Source organism: Lissotriton vulgaris, chromosome 6 (genome assembly GCF_964263255.1).
Source record: "Lissotriton vulgaris chromosome 6, aLisVul1.2, whole genome shotgun sequence".
In the NCBI taxonomy this organism is placed as follows: domain Eukaryota; kingdom Metazoa; phylum Chordata; class Amphibia; order Caudata; family Salamandridae; genus Lissotriton; species Lissotriton vulgaris.
In genome coordinates this window covers 342,115,893-342,135,615 of record NC_141694.1, presented here as the reverse complement: position 1 = coordinate 342,135,615, position 19,723 = coordinate 342,115,893, and positions in this window count along the sequence as shown.

The window sequence follows — 19,723 nt, the reverse complement described above, 5'->3', positions numbered from 1 at the left end:
ATTCTTTATAATTTGTGACTTGCTTTTGTTCAGAGCGTACCCTGCTATTCTTCCGAACTGATCTGCCTCTAATTCTATTTCCCTTATTGCATCTATTGGGCTAGGTGTAATGACCGCAATGTCATCTGCATATGCTAGGACCTTAATATCTCCCCTGCTAGTGTTTATTGGAATAATTCGATCGTTCTGCTCTAACCTCAATATCAAGGGGTCGATGTACATAGCAAATAATAGGGGCGAGCAAGGGCATCCTTGCCTAGTGCCCCTTGTAATATCCAGGGGTCTAGTGCGGCCAGAGTTCACCCTAACACAGGCAGTAGGGTTCGTATAGAGTGATTGAATGACTTTGACAAAAACCTCACCTACCCCTCCCCTTCTTAAAACCGCCCACAAATACTCCCATGCCACCCTGTCAAAGGCTTTTTCTGCGTCCAATAACATGGCCGCTATAGGTTTCCCTTCTACTTCCTGAACATCAAAAAGTGTTATCATTTTCCTGATATAAAGTGTAGTGCCCCTTTGTGGTATAAAGCCATGCTGATTAGTGCTGACTAACTGGGTTATTATCTTAGCGAATCTATCTGCCTGTATTTTCGAGAATATTTTAGTGTCTGCGTTACTTAATGTTATGGGGCGGTACGACCCTGGTTCTGTTGCATCCTTTCCTTTTTTCAATATTATTACGATGTCCGCCCCGGCCCAACTTACCGGTATTGCCTGGCCATGTTGCACCCCCCTAAATGTTCTTGCTAAATCTTTAAATATTGAGTGCAGAAATACCTTATAAAACTCTCCTGGTATCAAGTCTGGACCTGCTGCTTTCCCCTTTGGCAAACCCAATATAGCCTCCTTAATCTCCTCATCTCTCAGGTCAGCATCAAGAAACTCTCTATCCTCCCTGTTTAAAACCTTGCCCGGAATATTCTGTAGGTAGTCCGATATTTCCCCCCTGTCCCGTACTTGTTCTTCCTTGTATAGCTTGCTGTAAAACTCCCTAAATACCTCTGCTATACCCTTCTCATCCGTGATTAAATGCCCAGTGTTGTCTTTTATTTCTTTAATCTCTCCCTTAGCCACCCTTTGTCTTGTACGTGCTGCTAAGGTATGTCCTATCTTTTCACTAAATTCGTAGCACCTTTCTCTCTGTGTATCATATAATCTAGCAGCCTTAATTGCCACCCCTTCTACAGCCTCTGCTCTTGCTATCGTTACTTCCAAAACCCGCTCATTGTATTCGCACTGATCTAATGTGGCTTGTTCCAATCTTGCTTCCGCTATTCTCAGGGCATTATTTACCCGTTCACCCTCTATTTTTTCCTTCTTTCGTTTGGCGATAGAGTAGCTCAAAGTTTCGCCTCTTACCCCTGCCTTAAATGTGTCCCAGTCATTCCCAATGGTGGTGCTCCCCCTATTAATGTCCCAAAAATCCCTAATCCACAAGTGCATATGTGTAATATAGTCATCATCTTTCAATAATCCCCTTTCAAATGTCCATGATCCTGTCACTCTCTTGAACCCGCTTCCTTCTATAGTTAACTTTAGGGGATTATGATCTGACAATATCCTTGGCATCCTATCTATCGCTGAAGTACCTAATAGTGTCCTAGATACAAAAAAATAATCTAATCTAACGCATTTCCGATGCGGAGCAGAAAAAAATGTATAGCCAGGATCAGAAGGTTTCTTGGCCCCCCATACATCCGTCAACGCGTTATTTCTGGCTAGATTCTGAATTGCCCTACATACCCTCTTTTTCCTCCCCTGGTATTGTCCCATAGAATCTAGTCCCAATCCCCTAGCCCCATCAATATTAAAATCTCCTGCCAAGATAGCTCTTGGTGCCCACGCGGGTAGTTCGATGTCTAGAAATTCAAACAGCTCTGGATCATCATCTGTCGACCCATAGATAGAGCCTATAGTGACCCATTCTTCCCCTATGAAGCACTCGATCAAGGCGCATCTCCCCCACTGGTCCTCGAATTTCTTCCTCGTTCTTATATTTGAGTGTTTTGTCAGGATAGCAACCCCTCTAATTCTGGCCCCCTGTTTGGAGTTAGCTAGTAACCTAAATCCCATTTGCTCCAACAAAAATGACCTATTCCCTTCGACATGTGTTTCCTGTAAGCAAAAAAAATCCGCCCCGGTGTTTTTCAGTAATAGAGATACCCGCTGCCCTTTTGTTCTGTCGTTCAGCCCGCATACATTCATCGTCACAATTTTAATGTTTGTGCTCATAGGAAAATTTTCAGATCTTCCAGCATTCTGAACTGTCCATCTCTTAGCCCTACTCCTATACCCCAGTAACCTGCGCAGCTCTTATTTTTGTTACTTGTCCTTGTTTTCATCAATTTCTTTGTTTTCCCCCACTGTGAATTGAAATCTTGTTTCCCTTCTTTGCCCACAACCTGCCCGTACCCCCCTGTCTCGCTCTTTCTGGTGCTTCCCCCCCCTATCCCTCCCCCCCGACCCCCCTTTCCACAGGCAACTAGGTCAATCCTGACCTACGTATGACTGGTTCCCAACCCCCTTGAGTGATGCTGTACCCTCCCCTCTCCCTACATTTATGCTCCTTTATTAGCCACGAATACAAAAGAAAATAGTATAGCTTTTAAATATGTCCACACAAGCCCCTTCTAAGTGTTCCTTCCCCCCTACATTGTGTCTCCCCAGAGCCATTCCCTCTGTGTATATACAAAATACTATGGTCCATCACCGCATTGTGTCCTTTCCAATCTAGTCAGTTAGTATCTCTTCCTTTGTTATCTAATTCTGTTTTCTTCTATTTTCTATTTTCTCTTTTTTTCCCTTAGTTCAGTCAAAAAGCTCTGTGCTTTAATTTCCGAAAAAAACATTCTAGTACGCCCCTCTAGTATTACTTTCAGCCTTGCAGGGAACAGGAGGTAGGCCTCACATCCAACTTTTTGAAACGGATCTATCATTTGTCGTAATCTCCATCTCCTCTCCACCGTAGCGTGACAAAAGTCCGGTCGAGCGAAGAAGGAATTTCCTTTAAAGGCCCGGTGATCTTGTGGCCTAGCCTTGTCCATAATCTCCTGTCTGGCCAGAAAGTTCCCAATGTATATGAGCATAGCTCTTGGTCTCTCATTCTGAGGAGCGCCATATGATTTCTTCATTGTCAGAGGAAATCTGTGGGCCCGTTGTACCTCAACGTCCCAATTCCAGGCTGTGATCTCCGGAAATGATTCTTTTAACAAGGTGACCACAAAGGCCCTAGGGTTCTGTTCCTCGACCCCCTCTGGAATCCCCAGTAACCTAATATTATTCCTCCTCTGCCTGTTTTCCGCATCTTCTGCCTTCCATTGTAAATCCTCGTTAAATTTTTCCTGAGCCGACTTGAACTCCTTCCACTGAGAGACTTCGTCCTCCAATTGGCCTGTTCTTTCCTCCACTTCTGCCATACGGCCAGCCATCTCCGCATACATCTTGTTCACTTTGCTCAGTGACCTCTCAATTTTCTTGCTTGCTCTCTTCGCCCTCTCGGCTTCAGCTCTACCTTCTCCCTGCATTTGCCTAAGAGTATTGTAAAGCATCTCTATTGTAGGGCCCTGTCCTTGTGTCTGCGGGCCTGAAGAGCCATTATTATGCTGGGACCTACTCCCTCCTTCGTCGTGGTACAGCTTAGAGGTTGCGGAGTAATCCCAGACCAGTTTACTAGGCCTCTCCCTATGTCTAGGGCTAGACCTTCTTTGCTGTTTCCTAGTGGTTTGTTGTTTCTTTCTTACAACCGTTTGCCTCTGAGTACTGTCATCCAGGGAAGATTGGGTCAGGCCCGTCTCGGACTCAGGGTCCGACTCAGTGTCCAGTTCCGAAGTAGATACTTCCGTTTCTTCAGGGCTCGCATCCGAATCATCTGTTTGGGTCTCAGGGGGTATTCCCTTGTTTTTGTGTACGCCCGAGGTCTCATCTGTTTTGTCGGTCTCATCATTCACTGAGTAAAAAATTTCTTCCCCTGGGGTTCCTAGTAGCGGGCCTGGCAAGAGACCTGCTGCTCCTGCTAGAACTGGAGCATTGAGCCCCCCTGAAAGCGCAGACGCATCTCTTGAATGTTCCTTACTTTTGTTCAAGTTTGAGCCTCTTGCAATGGCATTGGCGTTGGCACTTTTCCCCATAGTCTTATCAGCACTATTGTCTACCCCGCCGCTCTTATCCACTGCTGGTATGCCTTGAGGTCCTGGACATAAAGGGTCGACCAGTGTGAATGCTTCTGTCACGCTCTGACTGGCAGTGTTTTCCGAGACACTATTACCCTCATTGTGGGGCGGACGGTTAGTAGTAGCCTTGTCTACTGGTGCCCCTGCCCCTGCTCCTATCACACTCACTTCGGGGCAGATCGCAGGGCAGCCATTACTCTGGTTGCTGCTGCTGCTCTGGTTGATAGCTCCACTAACGTTGCTGTTGCCATTCTCCTTGGCACTGTCCTTTTTTTCCCCCCCTCAAATGCTCCAGATGTATCGCCTGCTTTGTTTCCCTCGGGTGTTGCCATGTTTTCTAGTACTAATGATGTAGGTCTCCACCCCCCAGTTCTGCACTTACTGCGTTTCCGCTTGCTGCACCTACATTGTCCTCAGCACTGTCTTTTATTTCCCCCTCCATTGCTCCCGATGTATCGCCTGAGTTATTCCCCTCGAGTGCTGCCATGTTCTCCATGTTCTCCAGTTCTGCTTCACCGCTTACTGCACATACCTCCAATACGGCGCTGGTCACAGTTAACAGCTCTCCCGGGCCCAGCTCTGTAACTCCTGCCGGCCTTTGTTCCTCTGTACGAGTCTCGTCTTCCACCGGTGCTCCCACTCCTTCGACTTGTTCTGACTCTGCCACTGCTTTCACTGCGTCTCCTGAAGCTGGTTCTCGTGGCGGCGGCGTCATGGTGTCCTCAGCATCAGCCTGTACTCGCCCTCTGCTACGATCCATCGAAGCCTCTCTGCTGTTATTCCCCCCACCGAAGGATTCCGCCAAGGTAGGCTGTCTTAGCCCCCCTCTGCTGACTCTGGGGGTGATTTCTTTCGCTGCCATCTCCGCTCTTAATGCTTTTTTTTCCGCTCGTCCAATGCTTGCTGCCGCTGCCATTGCCCGGCGCTCAGCCTTCTGCTCTGCTTTAAGTCCGGCCTCGCGCTCCTTCTCCTTTCGCCTCAGCTCTCTCTTTTTTGTAGCTGAATCCATGTCTGCTTCCAAGTCCGGTTTCTTGGACCTGGCAACCTGATTCCTCGTTGCAATCTGTGAGGGCATCCTTTCCAGATTGCTCTGCTCTCCTGCTCCGTATATCGGTCTTTTTATATTTTTCGCCGCCTCTTCAAGCCCCAGGAGTAAAGCTATGCCCTTTACCAGCCGGGTCACTAACTCTACGCGATGAAGAATCTTTTGCTTCAGCATTAACACTTTTAGTGTAATGCCTCCGTGTTTCCTCTCCTTTAGCTGCATGGACGTATGTAACTACGTCTTTTCTGCTCGCATCTATTTTCTTAAACTGGAGATAGGAGAGAGGAGAGATATCAGCCTCTCACTCAGCGGATCGGTCCGCGGCCATCTTGCCTCCGCCTGCAATAATCTGCTTCAAAGGGGCATTTAATGGGTGGTGTTGTGTTTGTTCCCATGCAACATCCATGAAACAGACACATTCTCAGATTTGCAAAGTTTTGCAAAGCTGGCAATGCGTCAGAATCCTACACCTCTCCATTACCCCCTGGTCCCGTAGTCCTGGACACCTTTATAATTACATGTGAAGATAACTATCTCCCGACAGAAAAAAAGAGCAGAGGCATGCTGGGACCCTAATACTGCCCCTCCCACCGGGAGTACATAAGCAGTACTTACCCAGCATCCCGTCTGTTCTTTTTTTCTGTCTGTCGACAGATGTTTGCTGTGGTTGCTGGTGCTGCTCCTGCTGGGCTTGGGTGGCTTACCTTCCTTGGATCTCCCCGTCCGGGTGCCTGGCTGTGCGGTCGGGGTGTCTGCTGTCCTGCCTCCTGGCCTGCCGGGCTTGCTGGGAGGCTGGCTTCTTCGTGTCCTGGTTCCTGTTTTCAATTGTGATGCGATGGTAGGCGGGCCGGCCCTTTGCGGCTGTTGCGCCGGCCTCCGGTTCTTTTCCAGGTCAGGGGGGCATGTCTTCCTGGTTCCTGCTGCAGGGAAGACGTGCTGCTTTTTCCTCCGGCTGCCTGCTCGGCCCTGGCGTGGATATTTTGGTGCGCCTTGAGATGGTGGGGGGAGGGGGGGCTCTTGTTGGTGTTCCGGCCTCCCTCTCGGGGTAAGTCCAGCGTAGCGGTGATTTCTTCCTTTTTCGCTTTGTGGGTGCTGGGGGCTGGATTGTGTGGCTTCTCTGCACTTGCCCTGGGTGTGCTTCGGGGATGCGATGTCTCCCTAACAGCTGCCTTGTTTCACCTTGTCCTTTCATGTTGGGACGGCCGCATTGGTTTTCTTGCATGTTGGCTTCTTCCTGGGAGCCTGCCTGTCTTTCTGCCGGTCTCAGTGTTGGGTGTGGCGGGAGTCTAGGGAATTGTGCCCGGGGCCTCATACATACACTCTGCCACTGTGCTGTCTCCCTATGTTTTTCTTTCCAGGTTGGTCGGGTGTTCCAGTCGTTTCTTCTGCAGAGAGCTTCTGTGGCACATTCGGTTGGCGCGCTGTGCTTCTTCAGCTGTACTTATTCAGCTGTACTTGACATGTGCCATGCCGAGGTTGTGAGTTCATGCCTCTCCTGGAGTTGCTGTGTGGTTTTTCATTCCCATTTTGCTCTGTGTAACTACACCCCTTGCTGGGGAGTATTTTCTTCCAGGGTGCTATGCTTGCCGCTTTTCGGCCTGGAGCTATGGCCCGCTGTTGAGTCTTGTCCCTGTGGTGTCTGAAGATCTCGCTGGACCTGGGTTCGGATCCAGCTGGCGCAGTCGTTGTGTCCTGCGGTTGCCGTTTTAAGCTCCTTTTTGCGCCTCCTGGGGTTGGCGAGGTATGCTCCTGGGGTCTCTTGCATTCGCTGCCTGCGGTCTGCCGCTGTGTTGGGTCCCCGCTTCTGTCCGCGCCTGCGTGTCCTCTCCTTGCCCTGGTCATGGGCTTTGGGTTGCGGCTACTTTTTCTGTGGGTGCCCGTTCTGTTGGGTTGCCTGCTGCGGCCTTGGTGCTCTCTACCTGGTGTTCTCTGGGGTTCTTTGCCCCCGCCTCCCTCCTTCTGATCTTGGGTGTCTGACCCGGGGTCTGTTTTGGTGGTGGTGCTTTCTCTGCCTGTGTGGTGCCCGTGTCCTTGCGTCTGGAGGGCTGTGTTTCCTCTGGGTGTTCCTGTCCAGGCTGCTTTCCTCCTCCTCCGGGCTGGCCTACTGAGTCACTCTCCCGGAGCTGGGGTGCGTTGGTGGTTGTGCCACCTGCTGGTTCGCTTTCTTCTCTAGGCGTGGTTCGGAGGCTCTGTTTCTCCCCGTTGCTCTGTCTTGAAGGGCTGCTCATTGTTGGTGGTACTGTGTCGGATGGCTTGCGTGGGGTTTTCCCTCCGCTGCCTCTTCCCCTTCTCCGGCTCTCTGTGGTCTGGGGACTGGGGGGGATGCCACTCTGCTGTTGCTGCTCGCCCCTGCTCCTTGTTTGGCGCAGCTGGCCTGTCTTTCGGGTTGCTGGCCTGTTTCCGGGTTCGCTGCTCTTTGGTCTGCGCTGCCCCTCGGTTGCCTTTGGCTTTGGCTTCCTTGGTCTGGGTTGGAGGTTTTTTGTTCCCTTCTGCGGTGCCTCCTTTTTGTGCTCCTCTCCCTTGGTCTGCATGGTGGGTGTTTTCTGCCGCTTGGCTTCTCCCTTTGGTTTGCTGCCTCGGCCCGCCTCTCCCTCCCGGGGGTTGACGGCTGGGTCTGCCGGTGCCCATGCGACTGCACCCTCTCCGTGCCCCTCCGGCGTGCCCTCCCGCCCAGGTGGGCTCCTTCCCCTGTCGGGCTCCCGTGTTCCGGGGGTAGGGGGGCGCGATATGGTGGTCGGTCGGGGAGTTGGACACGCGGCTCCCACCCCGTCGTCGGGTGCGGCTGTCTCCTCTGCCTGGCGTTCGTTGTCTGCTTCTGTGTTGTTGGCCTTCGCTCTTTCCGTTTGGTGGCCTGCCTCTGTTTGGCGTGGATTCCTGTCGCCTCTGTGGTGGCTGTTTCCCTTTTATTTTGCTGGCTCTCTCTGTGTTTGCTCCTAGGGTTCCCGGTGTTGTTGGGGGTCTCGCCTGCCTGCTTCCGCCTTGCCCTATGTCAGTGTCCTGCTCTTGTGTCAGGTTTGCCTTTCGCTTCCTCTGCGGCGGAGTCTGTTGGGGTTGCGATTCTGTTTTCCCTTCTTCTGAATCCTCTGCGCCTCCGTGCCTCCGGCTGGTGGTGAGCCGGTGTTCCGGCTCCTTTGGGGTCTGCATGGGGTTGGGTCCTGTTGGCCCCTTGGTTTCCAGTTTGGCTGCCGCTGGTTTCCCGCTTTTCTTTCTCTCCCTCTGCGTGCCTCCTGCTCTGGCTCTCCCTGTGCTTGCCTTTTGGCTTGCTTTGGGTGTTTTCCTGCCTGCTCCTCCTGGTGCTGCCTGGGTTCCTGACTGGTTTTTTCCCAGTTGGGGGCCTCCTGTGGGTTTGGCTTCTCTGTCGGGGGTTGTGGGGAGCCTGCTCTTCTTGCCTTGGTGCTTCCCCCCCCCCGGGTTGTCTTTCCGGTGGTGTTTTCTCTGGGCACTGGTGTTCATGCCGCTGCTGTTTGGACCTGGCTGTCTTTTGCTGGTGCCGCGCCCCTGGCGGGGCTCCTGTTATTTAAGCATGAGCGTGAAATCCGTTACGCTCGCGGATTTTGCGGATTTTCGGGAAATCCGCAAACGTAACGGGTTCAAAAGTTGAACCCACACTCATTTAACTATTTTACAATGGCGCCAGCAAGCTGCCAGCGCCGTTGTAAAATAGATACAAAGTTAGCTTGCACAGGAACCACTAGATAAAACGAAGCAGGTGCTTCCTGTGCAAGCTAACTTTGCAACTATTTTACAACGGCGCTGGCAGCTTGCTGGCGCCATTGTAAAATAGTTACAGGGCAGCACAGCCTTACAGGTCACTCAAGGGACCCCTGCGCCCTTCAGGGCGATTGCATAGTAACACACACATGGTCGCTCGAACTAGTTAATGCTCAAATTCAGTGACTCATTCATTAGCCCAAAAACAATCATGTGCCTCTTCCCAAATGTACCGTGGAAAATCAGCTGTGATGCTGGGTAGAGGCCTTTGCATCCTTGACTTTCATGAGCGCAATCCCCGTGCTGTTCCTGTGACCAGGAGCTTCTTTCTCTTCGTGTTCGCACGGGTTGCTGCAAGTTTGCACGCGTTTTGTACAATTTCGCAATTTGCGAAATTGTACAAAACCCTCGCGAACTTGCAGAAACCCGTGCGAACATAAAAAAAAAAATCCGCAAATTCGCGAGAATTCGCGGATTTTGCGGATTGCGAGTTCGCAAATCCGCAAAATCCACGAACGCGAGATCCGCAAAATTTGCCCATGCTTACTGTTTTTCCCCTCTCCGGGTCTCCTGTTCTCCCGGTTGGTGGCCTGGAGCTGTGCTGCCTTTCTGCGCTGGCTAGGTGTCTGCTGGGGCTTTCTGCTCTTGCGTGTTGGTTTTCTTTTGGGCTCTGCGTCCTTGCCTGGGCTCTCTGTGTCCCGGCGGGGCGCTCTGCTGTTGTGCCGCGCCCTGGTCGGTCCTTCGGGGCTTTTTTCCTGCTGGCGGTTCTTGGCGGTCTTCTTTCACCTGTGTTGGGGCTTTTGTGGGATCCTTTGACTCCGGTGGTCTGTGGGCTTCCTGCTTGTTCTGGTTGTCCTCGAGCTGTGCCTCCTAGGTTTCCTGGCTGTTTTGCCGGCTCTGGGGGTGTTCTGCTGTGCGTTGCCTGGTTTTGGCCGGGTTGGCTTCTGCCTCCCTTGTTTCTCCGGCCTTGGTTCCCGTTGTGGGGCTGTTGGGTGCCCCCCCTCTCTGGGTGGGGTGTAGTTCCGTGGTGCTCTTGCCTCGGTGGGGTCTCCTTCCTGGCTGCGGGTTGTCTGGGGTCTTCTGCTTGTTGGCCCTCTGCTTCCTCTGGCTTCCGCTTTGGAGGTTTTCTCTGTTCCTTTCCGCCCTTCTGTGTGGTTCGGGCGGTGGTATGCTGAGGATTCCCGGTTCCTCCCTGCCCTATTTGCTGTGCCGTGTGCGCTGCGTGGGCTCGTTCCCGGGTTTTGATTGGGCCTATGGGTCCTCCTGCATGGCCAGGTTGCTTGGCTCTGGTCCTGGCTTCCCGGTTCTGTAGGCGTTTGTTGACCTCTTTTTTGTGGTTTGCTTGGCTCCTCTCCAGCGTTGCTGGGTTGGGGCCTTGTGGTGTTGGTCTGGGTGCTGTGCTCCCTTGGCTTTCTTTTCCTGCTGCTCCTGCCCTTGCTGCTGGCCTGGCCTTGGTGTGGGGTTCCTGGCGGTCCTGTGTCTTATGGGCGCCTTCTTTGTGCTGCACTCTGTGCCTCGTTGGGCGGCTGCTGGGGTTTCCCGGTTGCTCTGTGCTCCCCTCCTGCCTTGTGTTCCATCCCTTTGGGGTTGGGGTTTCTGGGCTTGTGGTCGGTTTCTCTGGTTCCCGACCTGGTTTTGTTTTCTTTGTTGCTGATTTCCGGTCTTGTTGGCCTCTCCTTGTTTGGTGGGCTTTCGGCTGGGTTGTGGGGTTCTTCCCTGTCCCTGTCTTTTGGGTCGGGTTCTCGATCCTGTTCGGCTCCTGGGTGCTCGTTGCTTTCTGGGCCTCCTCGGACGGGTTTCCTCCTCGGGTCTCTTGGGCCCGGGTCCTTTCTTTTTGGGAATTTGGCCGTGTTTCTGGCCTGTGTTTTCCCTTCCTTTTTGGACTGGGTGCTTATGCTCTGTTGGCCATTTCCTTCTTTGGCTTTCTTCCGGTTTGTCTCGTCTTCCTGGTGTGTCTGCCTGGCCCTGTGCGCTTTCCTGCTGGTTCTGTCCTTGGCGGTCTTCTCCAGTGGGTTGTTTTGGCTGGTCTTGGTGTCCTGGTCTGGGTTCCGGTTGCCGGTTTCTTGGGTTGGTGGCCTCCTTTTCTTGGGGCCCTGGCCTTTTTCTTTCTCTCCGGTCCTTGTACCTACTGTCCTGTTCTGGGTTGCGGGCCGGGGGTTTCCTGCGGTCTTCCTTTCCTCCTTCTCGGTGCTCTCTTGGGTGGCTGCTTTTGTTGTGGTTTCCTGGGTGTGCTTGTGCGTGCGGAAGGCCGGGTTTTCTGCTTTGGTATTCTCCACATGTAATTATGAAGGTGTCGGGGATGGAGGGACCTGGGGGTAATGTCCTATTACTTACCGGTAATCTTCATTACTCCAGGTCCCGTAGTCCTCGACACCTTCATACGCCCCTCCCTCCCTCCCGGGCAGCTGGCCTTCCTGTCTGGCCTTGGTTGTGCAGACGGGATGCTGGGTAAGTACTGCTTATGTACTCCCGGTGGGACGGGCAGTATTAGGGTCCCAGCATGCCTCTGCTAATTTTTTCTGTCAGGAGATAGTTATCTCCACATGTAATTATGAAGGTGTCGAGGACTACGGGACCCGGAGTAATGAAGATTACCGGTAAGTAATAGGACATTCTAAATGTGGTGCCATATAAAGATGAAAATGCCATCAATGATTGTGTTTTGTGCAGAAGGTATGCCTTCCTGCGCAAAGACAATAATCCCCACAAACCATGCACCGTTGCAACATGATGCAAGGGTGCCTGCGCTGGTGCATGACAGTCAATTGTGCACCAGCCCAGGGAAAAACACACAGATGTTTCATGTTGGTATTACAACACATCCCTGTGCCTTAAAAATGACGCCACTAGGCACAGCATAATGGCTTGCGGAGCCAAATGCATCATTTATTTTTTTAATGAGACCCCTGGTTTGTTGCCTTGATACAATGCTCTAAAGGAACGAATTTCAGCATTTCCATAAATCAGACCTGGACAAAGACATCAGTTGAAATTGAATCCTAGGTAGTTGTCTAAATTTGTCTCAAGGATAAGCATTGAATTACTGGAAGAGAAAGGTGTACAAGAAGCAGATTTTGCTTAATCCTTGAAATTCTAAACCCTCAATCAAGCATTTTCCTATCTAGTGCTCAGATTATGGAGTCACCAACCTGAATGGATCCAATTCAATTCCAACCTACTATGTTATGTTAATTTGATTTAATGTAGCAAGCAAATCACCCGGGTGCATCTCAGTGCTGTCGCAGAAACAAGGTCAGGGATAAAAAACATGTTCAGAGTAGATATGATTTGAGTAGTTTCCCGAATTTACAGTAGTTTGGACAAGACCGAATGTGAAGAGGAAGCAGATTCTAGCACAAGGGAGTGAGATAGGAAAAAGCCTTTCCACCACTGCGCGTTTGACGAATGTGAGGAACACACAGTAAGGCTTTATCGCGAGAACTTAAATAACGGCAAGGTGTGTATACTTTATTCTTTTTTTGAAGATATAACAGGCCTTTCCTTTTTAAGGCACAGTATATAAGGCAGCAGATCTTAAAATAAGAATGTTTCTTCACTGGCAACCAGTGTAGTTCTTTCAGCAAAGGGGCAGAGGAAGTACCGGAAAGGCAATTAAGAATGAGCCTGGCTGCAGTACCTGAAGTTTGGAAACTACATTTTCACTAACATCTGACAAAAAGGCATTGCCATAGTCTAGTCTGCTTATTACTAAGGCTTGGACCACGGTTCTACGTGCAGATGTAGGAAATTAGAGGAAAATTCTGCGCAACAAGTGCTGGTTGTAATACCATGTACCAATAGTAGCCGAAATGTGCTCTTTCATCGTTGAGGTTTGGTCCATTGTTATCCTCAGATTCTTTACTGCTTGTTTAGGCATGGTCGTGGCACCCAGTTGGTGAGGCCACCAGTCAATCCAGATAGAGGAGCTTTTGCCAAACAGCATGATCTCTATTCTATCTGCAATCATTTGGAGATAGTTCTCATTCATCCAGCCAGAAATAGCTAACATGCCTAAGAAAAAATGCTTTTTAGTTGCTAACAGATCCTGGACAAACAAAAACATCAGCTAGTTGTCATCCGCGTATGAGATTATTTCAAAGCCAAAACATTCTGCAAGATCAGCCAAGGGAGCCATGTAGATGTTAAACAAACTGGGGCTCATGCATGAGCCCTGCAGAACACCCTTTTCTAACGTTATCTTGAGTGAAGAGTAAGGGCCCTGGATGACAGTTTGAGGCCTATCTGTTAAAAATCATGGAGCCATTTGAGTGCCACACCCTGTACGCTGATTGCTTGTAGTCTTTCCATCAACCTTGTATTGGAGATTGTAGCAAAGGCTGAAGAAAAGTCTAATAGTACAAGCATCACTGGGTTGCCCACATCCAACCCTGGGAGCAAGGAGTACTATCCTTCCGTAAAGGCTTAATAGCTCACCTCTCATACCCTGGCTCCAAGACCACCTGCCTTGGAGCTTAGAGCACCAGCTCCTGTGAGCCTTGTGAGGAAGAGGAGTGTTTTGGATGGAGAGTAGTATAGCTGGGAATCCCTTAGCAAGGTGTGAGGAGACTCCTGCTGCACTAATTCGGTTGTTACCCATGTGCACAGAAAGATAGTTTTATGCCAGAGAAGGGCTGCAGTAAAGTGAATCATAATCATTGTTGCAGTGAATGAACCATCGCCTATGTGCAGTGAGGAACCAGCGACCCTGAATGGCAGAGGTGACTCTGTGAGGAGATTGGCATCCTTTGTAGGGCACAGCCTGTGTGCAGTGGTGAACCAGCAACCCCATATGCCAGGAGGTGGCACCATGAAGAAATCTGCTCTGTCAATGGGGTCGGAGCCCATGTACAGTGGAGAGATAGTGCCCCAATATGCCAGGGTGCCCACTAGGACCAAGAAAGAAGTGTGACTTGGTCAGGATCATCAGCGGAAGAGAGAAGCTGCCATGGGGACCACATCTGGCCTGCAGTGTGACAAAGGATCAGTGTGTATTTGTACCTCCCCACCCACCATGGAAAGGACCAACAAACTTACCGAACTTGGAGGAGCCACGAAGATGCACTGGTCTCTGTGGTTCATAACTGCAAGTGAGGAACTTGAAGTTTGCAGAGCTTAGTCTGTCTATGCCACATGCACAGTACTAGAACCCTGACCTCAGGGGACTGTGGATATTATTTGTGAATTTTATATTTCTTTTTTATGGTGGTAGCTGTAAAATGTATGTATGTATTGTGACTAATATAGCGCACGTATCACCCGAAGGCATCAAGGTGCTTGCCTTGGGAACCCGTCCTGGCTTTTCCCTGTGAGATAACCCCTACTGGGCATCCCTAAGGTGAAAGCCAGGCATCCCGCAGCGGGTGGGCTGCCGTAGTGGAGATTAAGCAAGCTATTGCCCAGAGTTGCAGCGTGGGACCCCATGATTAGAGTAGGCACCGAGGCGAGAATTATCGAGTCCATGGACGTTTTTGGGCTCAGGACCCTGCCGCATCGGGAATTGAACCCTGGTCCCGGGCCAGACCTCTGCATCAGGGTCTGCCGCTCTAATCAGTGAGCCACACTCCTCCACTTTAATTAATAATCATACATTAATTGATAATTAATTATGATATTTGTGTAAGAAAAACAAAATAGGTGTGCGTTGTGTGGTTCTAGGGGTAAAGGGTGGATAGTATTTTATTTTTGATTAATTAATAATTAGTTGGTAATATGGATGATTACTTAATTAATTAATCATTAATTATGTTAATTGTGTAATTAGTTTGTTTATGTGTGGTTTGTGGAGTTAAAGGGGTAAAGGGTGGGAAGTATTTTTTAAATTAATTAATAATAAGTTTATAATAATAATTAATGTATTGATAATTATTTACTTGTAATTATTTTTTTTAAGTTTGGGTTATGGGGTTATAGGGGAAAGGGAAGGGAAGCAATTTATTTTAAGGAATTTAGATTGTCATAAATAATATTTGTTTAATTGATAAATAAATATGTTAATTGTGAAAGTAACTATATTTAAATTTGATATTTGATATTTGATATTTATAGGATTTTATAAAGCGCGGATATCGCTCCAGAAGGAGCATCTTGGCGCTGAGCGTGCAGAAAAAGGAAACGTAGTGATGAATGAATCAGATGGCTGTAAAAAACCGAGGAGTCGGATTGCTGAAATACCCAGGTTTTCAAGAGTTTCCTGAAGTGGCTCTCAGTATCAGCTAGCCTGAGATTAACGGGGAGGTTGTTCCAAGCTTTTGCTGCTAGGAAGGAGAAGGTTTTCCCCCCTCGCGTTTTTAACTTAAATCTTGGGATAACGACAAGGTTGGTTCCTGAGGATCTCAGGCAGCGCGTGGGATTGTAATGCATAAAGCACTTGGTGAAATACAGGGGGCCTGTTTTCCTAGTGGCTTTAAATGCAGTAAGCAGAAGTTTAAACAAAATTCTTTTGTGAAGAGGTAGCCAGTGGAGGGTGTTGAGGGCTGCTGAGGCTGAGGACCTTCTAGGGAGTTTAAGAACGAGTCTGGCCGCCGCGTGTTGAACGCTTTGCAGTTTCCTGAGGGTGGACTTCTTCACTCCTGCCATTAGTCCGTTGCAATAATCAAGTCGGGAGAGGATTAGAGCAACCGCGACTGATTTTCTGGCTGAGATGGGGAGGAAGTCAAAGAATTTCTTCAGTGTTCTGATGAGGCTAAAACAGCACCCAGCAGTGATGCGGACATGATCATCAAAGCTGAGGGATGCGTTGAATTGGATGCCAAGATTACGTGCCGAAGAAACAGCACTCGGCGGGGCTTCTGAGTTTTTTGGCCGCCAGTCTTTTGGGGAAAAGGACAAGTCTTTCCCTAAGGGTATGATCTCAGTCTTGGCACTGTTACATCTGAGGTGATTTCTATTCAGCCATAGAAAAACCTCAGAGAGACAATTCTTAAATCTAAGGGCTGCATCCATGCATTTTTTATCGATGGTGACGACAAGCTGAGTGTCATCAGCATACGATGTGACGAGGATTCCGTGGGATTCTATCACTGCGAGGAGGGGGGCCATGTAAATGTTAAAAAAAAGAGGGCTAAGTATGGACCCCTGGGGGACTCCTGATGTGATTGGTCTTTCTCTGGAGAGGTAGGGGCCTAGTGAAACCGTTTGGGATCTATTGGACAGGAACGATGTAATCCATGTCAGCACAGTATCTGACACACCAATCTCGCACATTCTATTGATAAGGATGGCATGCGAGATGGTGTTGAACGCTGCTGTTAAGTCGAGCAGGATGAGTACAGCCTGTCTCCCCTCATCCTGCAGGAACTTGATAGAATCAGATAATTCAATCAAGGCGGTTTCAGTGGAGTGGCCGGGACGGAACCCTGATTGTTGGGGGTGCAGAATGTGATTGCTCTCTACAAAGGTTTTTAGCTCGCCGTATACTAGCTGCTCCGTGATTTTGCCTAGTGCGGGTAGTAGAGAAATTGGGCGCATGTTAGTGAGGTCAGTGGGGGATTTGTTTTGCTTCTTCATTAGAGGCTTCACTATGGCCTTTTTCCAGTCATCGGGAACGATGCCTGATTCAAGGGATTCGTTGATGATGGCGTTAATCGTAGGATTTACAGCCTCGATGAGATGGTGAAGAATGCTAGGGGGGCATGAGTCCGTGGGGGCTCCCGATTTGCAGGCCAAGATAGCCTTATGAGTTTGTTGAAGAGAGACTGGAGAGAAACTGCCGAGAGTGGAGGGAATTGTGACGGCGTCATGGGTGGTGGTAAGGGGTTGAGGGAAATCCTTCTGAATGCTGGCGATTTTATCTATAAAGAAATCAGCAATTTGATTGCATAAGGTTTGGGAAGGAGGAATTTCGGGTAGGAGGGCTTTGGGATGAGTGAAGGACTTAACTATGGAGAAGACTGTTTGTTGTTTTTGCTGAGCTTCCTCTATGGCTTTGGTAAAGTACTCCTTTTTGGCCGCTTTAATGCCAGAGATAAAGTTTCCTCTGTAGGATGTAGAGTAGTCTAGAGGCTTCGTCGTAAGTGTTTGTCCATTTCCTTTCTAGGATCCTACATTGGAGGTGGCTTTCAGTGAGGGACTGGGTGTACCAGGGGGCATTGGGCTTTCTCTTACGGCGGTCTGGGTGGCAGCGATTTGGACTGGAGTTGTCAGAGACGATTTTGTCAATCCAAATGTGGAAGTTGCAAGAGTCGGATGTTACATCTCCAACTAATATGGGGGTTTAGATGTGGGTTGTGGCTTTTGTAGGGATATGCGGTGGGAAGTAATTTTATTTTACATTTTTAATATTAAATATATTTCTATTCAACATATTTTTTAAATGATTTACTATTTCCTAATTATTTTAATTCTGTTTGAGATATTTGAACTGTTTTTGTTTGTGGAGTTTAATAAAGCTTTATATAAGAGAAAGACGAACCAAGGTACAACTTACATCCTAAGCTATAAATAAGCAACAAAACATAATGAATGTTACAGAAAACATAAGAAAAACCATTATGCTTTGATACAGAAGCATTGTTAGATAACACATATAAAGTAGCAATATTCAAACAGCGTACCTTAATAAAACATCATTTTGATTTTTTGTTTTATAAATAAAAGAAAAAGAGGGAAAAAAGGAAAGAGGATAAGAAAGAATGTTCAGCACCATAACTATATTAATCCATATTGAATTCTGATATTACCACAGAAAAGGTGCAGACAATGCAATAATGGCAATTAAATAACTTAATATGTACAAATAAATGGAGATAAAAGCTAACAAGCTCATGGCGTTTGACAGACAGAGGCAGTGTCCTGGAACTGTATTGAAGGAGAAGATAAATAATTGGTGAGTGGAGACCAAAAGACCTATTTTTTGAGAAGTTGGTGTGATGAGGAGACAACCTATCTAACATGACAGAGAAGGTTCCACCAACCGTTAAAAGTAACTTTAGTAGCATCTTTCCAATTAGAGGTGATAACCTGAAAGGCAATGGCCAGTAACAAATCTACAAACAATCACATTCTAGGAGTACCAAATCAAACTGGAGAAATACTTTCTAAAAATATAGAGTTGATTTCAAATGAAAAACTAATAGAACATATAGTGGAAATAGTTTTACAAATTTTTATCCAGGAAGAGGTAATGTTTGGACAGAAAAAAAGGAATGTAGGTATGTGTTAGGAGAGATTGAGCTGGTACACCAAGCAAGCAATGAGCCATATGTGTATTTAGAAATAGATTCTGGAGTTAAATACAACTTATTGCATAAGTAACATAGAGTCTGAGTGGTGCTGGCATTCCAGGAAGTGCAATGTAATCGGGACCAAATACAACTTCAAGTGTGTATGGCGAAAGTTTGTTGCAGATCCGACTCCCATAAAAGTTGAACCTTATATTTAGGGCAATTAGGGAGACAATACTCAAGATAATTAAAGATTTAAGAGGCACGAAGAGAGGAAGAAGAGGTCACCAGCTCTACTAAGCAGTTCGATAGAAGAGAGGGAGAGTTGGAAAGGGAGGATACTTGCTGAGTAAGGATCGATTTCCATGACACATTTTTAAGAAGGGAAGTGGTGGACAATCCAAATATAAGGGCCGATTATGATCGCGGACGGATTTGCGTCCGTCCGCGATCATTGTGGAGGAGGGGACGTCCGCATGGGCTACGGAGTCCCCTCCTGTGCAATTAGGATGTGACCGCCAGGGTGGCGGTCACATCCTCTATTTTTAACATTGCGGCGGGTGCGGCTTCAAGCTGCACCCGCAGCAATGTTAAAAATGCACGCATTGCATTTGCATGCAGAAAGAGGCAGGCACCGTGCGGTGCCTGCCGCTTTCTGCATACAAATGCAGGAGGGTACCATAGGTACCCCCCATGTGCACCCCCCACCCCCCCTTCACCTAGGGGGCCCGCAACGGGCCCCCGCAGTGAAGTTACACATGCTTTTCCACGGCGGAAAAGCCGCCGCGGAAAAGCATGTTTGCAGGCACATACTAATCTGGCGGACGGTGTCTGAGAGACACCGTCACCAGATTAGTGCTTTTCCTCCGCGGTTGTAAGCCAACCGCGGAGGAAAAGCTGCGGACGGAAACCAGGACCCACCAGCCATCCTAATATGGCGGTGGGTCTTTGGTGGGTCCGCTGCGGATTTTCCGCATCCTCCGGGCCGGCGGTGGCTTCCGCCGGCCCGGAGGATGCGGAAAATCCGCAATCATAATGAGCCCCTTAGATTGAAGTCCCCTGGGTTAAAGAGGGAGTATTCCATGAAAAAAATGCCTCACCTGGATTATCCCCTTGTTGACCCAGTCTTTCCAGCAAATGGTACAATTAGAGAGTTTAATAGGACTGTTATGCCAAATGGAATGAATCAATAAAAGTCTTCAAAGATGAGAGAGATTTAGTGAGGACTGGATAAATAACAGATATAGATTGTGAGATAATGGGAGATTTAAAGGAATGAGGAGGGTATGGGAAATTAGTGAGTGATGAAAAAGGAAAGGGTTGAATAAAAGAGTCCTCTAAATTACGCCAAACCATTGAAGGATTATCCTCAGATGCAGAAAGATGAGGTAATATTTGGCAAATAAAAAAAAAGAGGGCTATTGTCTAAAATTGGAGAAATTTACACCACCCTTATTCCTAGGAGTAGATAGTGAAGACATTGAAGTACTAGCTTTACGTATATTCCATAAAAAACTGCCCAAATCAATATTAAGAGATAGGAAGAATTTAACAGAATCTTAACAGGGAGCATGGACAAGTAAAAGATGATAACAGGAAGTATCAATATCTTAGTAGTGTCCAGCCTACCCCAC